Here is a 5,392-nt window from a genome sequence, read left to right on the forward strand (position 1 = left end):
TCTCAATTCTGGTGCTGATTGTGACATTATCTGATGATTGCAGGTTCTGCCGTGGTCGTTTCACTCACTGGCCAAAGCTTGTGCTTCTCTGATCTGAATCTGCCTTAAAACCGACCATTTCTGACAGGCCTTCACCTGAAGTAACAGAAGGCCTTTTGTTTACAGAAGCTGACTGCACATTTTCGACATTGTCAGTCTGGGTGCACGGGCAGGTCAAGCAGTGAAGGGGACATTTTGGCAGAGTATTGACATCCTGAGGGACTGACCCGTGACACAGAGCGATGACAGCAACTCAGAAGTGTTGCCATTCAGGCCCATAAATAGGCAGACACGGAGTCACAGTAGTTAGTAAGTCAGCCGGATCAGGAGGGCTGCACTCAGCAAATGAAGAGCTGTGGAATAAGACAGACACTCATTCAGACGGATAGAGCAGGAGACAAAGAAACAGACAGACAGTGGAACTGGCTGTGAGTCAGCACGGCAGAGAAGCAGACACTATCCATTGCCTCTTACCTTGATTTGTCAGTAATAATTTAAAACTACTTCTGGTTCGGTTCCTTCCTTTAATCCTGTACAGCAGCAGTGAAAATAACCTTGTAGATTTTTGAGTTGAGCCAAAACTGAGACCGGTTCCCAGAAGCCTGGAGAAATATCCTTATTCTTGGGCAGTGGTAGAAGTGTCAGTAGGAGTGCATTTTGGTGACAGTGACCATAATTCGGTGAGATTTCAGGTAGTCATGGAAAAGAACCGGAAATAAAGGTTCTAGATTCGGGAAGGCCGATTTTAATATGATATGGCATGCAGGATTGGGATAACGTGGACTGGGGTTAGCTACTTCTAGGAAATCCACATCAGAGTAGTGGGAGTCATTCAGAATGGAAATAGAGAGAGTACAACGCCAGCATGTTCCCGTAGCGATGAAGGGTGGGACCAACAAGTCCAGGGAACACTGAATATCAATGGGTATACAAGAATGGATTAGGAAAAAACAGTGAGGCTTTTTTCAGATAAAAAGGATTGAAACAGTGGAAACACTAGAGGAGTATAGAAAGTGCAGCGGGGTGCTTAAAAAAGAAATTGGGAAAGCGAAGAGGGGGCATGAAAAATCACTGGCCGGCAAAATAAGGGAAAATCCCAAGGTGATTTTTAAGTATACTAGCTGGAGCGCCCGGCGGTGCCGAGGAACTCAAGAACACTGTGCCATGTTTATAAAAACTGTTAATGAGACTGTTGGGATTGAAGAACTCTTCCTAAGCACCCAGGAGGTGGTTCTTTAACTTCGTTTTTTGTTAATAGATATCGTGAGTCAGAAGTGGTGCGTCCAAGCCTATTATGTTTTCTTGAGGGCATGCTGTTATGAAAAAAGAAAAAATAATTTTTATATTTATAAATGAGTCTGTCTGTCTGTCTGTGTGGGAAGGAGAGAGAGAGAGAGCGGGAAAGAGAGAGAGGGGGAAAGAGAGAGGGGGAGGGAGAGAGAGAGAGGAAAGGAGAGAGAGAGAGGGAAGGAGAGGGAGTGAGGGAAGGATTGAGAGAGAGAGAGAGAGAAGGAGAGAGAGAGGGGGAGGAGAGAGGGAGAGAGAGAGGGGGGAAGGAGAGCGAGAGGGGGGAGGAGAGAGAGAGAGGGGAAGTAGAGAGAGAGAGAGAGGGGAAGGAAAGAGAGAGGGGGGGAAGGAGAGAGAGAGAGGGAAGGAGAGAGAGAGAGAGAGGGAAGGAGAGAAAGAGTGAGAGCGAGGGGGAACGAGAGAGAGGCAGAGAGGGAAGGAGAGAGAGAGAGAGGGAAAGAGAGAGAGAGAGAGGGAAGAGGAGAGAGAGAGGGAAGGAGAGGGAGAGAGGGAAGGAGAGAGAAAGAGGGAGGGAGTGAGGGAAAGAGAGAGGGAAGGAGAGAGAGAGAGAGAAGGAGAGAGAGAGAGAGGGAAGGAGAGAGAGAGAGAGAGAGAGAGAGAGGGAAGGAGAGAGAGAGACAGAGAGGGAAGGAGAGAGAGAGAGAGGCGGAAAGAGAGAGAGAGAGGGAAGGAGACAGAGAGAGAGAGGGAAGGAGAGAGATAGAGAGTGGGAATGAGAGAGAGAGAGTGGGAAGGAGGGAGAGAGAGAGAGAAGGAGAGAGTGCGAGGGAAGGAGAAAGAGAGTGAGGGAAGGAGAGAAAGACAGGGAGAGAGAGAGGAAAGGAGACAGCGAGAGAGAGAAGAAGAGAGTGCGAGGGAAGGAGAGAGAGAGAGAGGGAAGGAGAGAAAGACAGGGAAAGAGAGAGGGAAGGAGACAGCGAGAGATTGAAGGAGAGAGAGAGGGAAAGAGAGGGGGGAGGGAGAGAGAGAGAGAGAGGGGGGAAGGAGGGAGAGAGAGGGAGGGGGGAAGGAGAGAGAGAGAGAGAGTGAAGGAGAGAGAGAGAGAGGGAAGGAGAGAGAGAGAGAGAGAGGAAAGGAGAGAGAGAGGGAAGGAGAGAGAGAGGGAAGGAGAGAGAGAGAGGGAAAGAGAGGGAGTGAGGGAAGGATTGAGAGAGAGAGAGAGAGAAGGAGAGAGAGAGAGGGGGAGGAGAGAGGGAGAGAGAGAGGGGGAAGGAGAGAGAGAGGGGGGAGGAGAGAGAGAGAGAGAGAGTGGAAGTAGAGAGAGAGAGGGGGGAAGGAAAGAGAGAGAGGGGGAAGGAGAGAGAGAGAGGGAAGGAGAGGGAGAGAGAGAGGGAAGGAGAGAGAGAGTGAGAGCGAGGGGGAACGAGAGAGAGACAGAGAGGGAAGGAGAGAGAGAGAAGGAAAGAGAGAGAGAGAGAGGGAAGAGGAGAGAAAGAGGGAAGGAGAGGGAGAGAGGGAAGGAGAGAGAAAGAGGGAGGGAGTGAGAGAAAGAGAGAGGGAAGGAGAGAGGGAGAGAAAGAGAGAGAGAGAGGGAAGGAGAGAGAGAGAGAGAGAGTGGGAAGGAGAGAGAGAGAGAGAGGGAAAGAGAGAGAGAGGGAAGGAGACAGAGAGAGAGAGGGAAGGAGAGTGAGAGAGAGTGGGAATGAGAGAGAGAGAGTGGGAGGGAGGGAGAGAGAGAGAGAGAAGGAGAGAGTGCGAGGGAAGGAGAGAGAGACAGAGGGAAGGAGAGAAAGACAGGGAGAGAGAGAGGGAAGGAGACAGCGAGAGAGAGAAGGAGAGAGTGCGAGGGAAGGAGAGAGAGAGAGAGGGAAGGAGAGAAAGGCAGGGAGAGAGAGAGGGAAGGATACAGCGAGAGAGAGAAGGAGAGAGAGAGGGAAAGAGAGGGGGGAGGGAGAGAGAGAGAGAGGGGGGGAAGGAGGGAGAGAGAGGGAGGGGGGACGGAGAGAGAGAGAGAGGGAAGGAGAGAGAGAGAGAGTGAAGGAGAGAGAGAGAGAGATTGAAGGAGAGACAGAGAAAGGGAAGGAGCGAGAGAGAGAGAGGAAAGGAGAGAAAGGGAAGGAGAGAGAGAGGGAAGGAGAGAGAGAGAGGGAAGGAGGGAGAGACAGAGAGAGGGAAGGAGAGAGAGAGAGAGAGAGGGAAGGAGAGAGCGGGAAGGAGAGAGAGAGAGAGGAAAGGAGAGAGAGAGGGAAGGAGAGAGAGAGAGATAAGGCGAGGTACAGAGGGAAGGAGAGAGAGAGAGAGAGGGAAGGAGAGAGAGAGAGAGATAGGTAAGGGTAGAGAGACAGAGAGGGAAGGAGAGGGAGAGGGAAGGAGAGAGAGAGAGAGGAAAGGAGAGAGAGACAGAGAGAGAGAGGGAAGGAGAGAGAGGGAGAGAGCGAAGGAGAGAGAGCGGGAAGGAGAGAGAGAGAGAGGGAAGGAGAGAGGGAGACAGAGAGAGAGGGAAGGAGAGAGACACAGAGAGGGAAGGAGAGAGAGAGAGAGGGAAGGAGGGAGAGAGAGGGAAGGAGCGAGAGAGAGAGAGGGAAGGAGAGAGCGAGAGGGAAGGAGAGAGTGAGAGATAAGGAGCGAGAGAGGGAAGGAGAGAGACAGAGAGAGAGAGGGACGGAGAGAGAGGCAGAGAGGGAAGGAGAGAGAAAGAGAGATGGAAGGCGAGAGAGGGAGAGAGGGTAGGAGAGAGAGAGGGATGGAGAGAGAGGGAGGGAAGGAGAGAGAGAGACAGAGAGAGAGAGGGAAGGAGAGAGACACAGAAAGGGAAGGAGAGCGAGAGGGAAGGAGAGAGAGATGGAAGGAGAGAGAGAGACAGAGAGAGAGAGGAAAGGAGAGAGAGAGAGAGTGGAAAGGAGAGAAAGACAGAGAGAGGGAGGGAAGGAGAGAGAGAGAGGGAAGGAGAGAGAGAGATGGAAGGAGAGAGATAGAGAGAGAGGGAAGGAGAGAGAGAGAGTGTGAAGGAGAGAGAGAGGGAAGGAGAGAGAGAGAGACAGAAAGCGAGAGGGAGGGAGAGAGTGAGGTAAGGAGATAGAGAAGAGAGGAAGACACCCCGGGGAAGGGGCTGGACTCAGAGCCCCGTGGGTGAAGAAGCGTGGCCGCCATTTTGTGAGGTCGGCCGGGTGTTTGAATTGCGGCAGCCGATGCAAGGAAGAAGGCGAGCTCTCACTCCCTCTCCCACCCCTTCACGCTTTGCCTCCCTCACCCTGTCTCTCTCCCTCCCCCCTCTCTCTCCCTGCCACTCTCTCTCCCCTCTCTTTCTCCCCCCTCTCTCTCCTCTCCCTGACCCTCTCTCTCCCTGCCCCTCTCTTTCTCCCTGGTCCTCTCTCTCTCCCTGCCCTTACCCTCTCTCTCTCCCTCCCCCTCTCTCTCCCTGCCGCTCTCTTCTCTCCCCTCCCTCTCTCCCCCTTCTCTCTCCCTTCCTCTCGCTCTCCCTGCCCCTCTCTCTCCCTGCTCCACTCTCTCTCTCTCTCACTCCCTCTCTCTCCCTCTGACTCACCTCGGTACCAGAACGGAGTCAGTCTGACACCGGGAGGCCGGGTGCCCATCGCTCAGAAGCGAGCCCAGGGTTCCTCACCTTTAACCAGGTGGGCCTTTGGACCCGATTGGCCGGGCGGTAGTCGAAGGCCTTTCGCTCTGGACTCCCATGTCCGAGAGCCCAGCGGGTGAAGAAGGGCGGACGCCATTTTGTGAGGTCGGCGGGAGAGAGAGAGAGAGAGAGGGGGGCAAGGAGAGAGAGAGAGAGGGGGGGAGGAGAGAGAGAGCCGCCGCTCCTCCGGTCGATGTGTTGCGGGCTGACCCCTGATGAGCGCCCAATCCGCTGAGCTGGAACCCTCGCCACTGCTCCCCTGCTCGCTGTCTCTCGGGCCGTGTGGTTCTCTGTTTTCCAGCGCAGCCGGCCAGAGAGAAGAAAAACAAAAGAGATGAAGAGAGACATGACTGAGTGAACGATTTAATTTAAAGCAGCCTCTCCCCCGCTATAAAGTAGAGCCGGAGGGATATTTTGCGGGTGAAGAAGGGCGGTCACAAGTGCTTCAGGCCCGGCTGGTCTTTAATGGCC

The sequence above is a fragment of the Somniosus microcephalus genome, unplaced genomic scaffold (genome assembly GCF_052327205.1).
Source record: "Somniosus microcephalus isolate GS21.2 unplaced genomic scaffold, FLI_Smic_1.0 unresolved_chr5, whole genome shotgun sequence".
Classification (NCBI taxonomy): domain Eukaryota; kingdom Metazoa; phylum Chordata; class Chondrichthyes; order Squaliformes; family Somniosidae; genus Somniosus; species Somniosus microcephalus.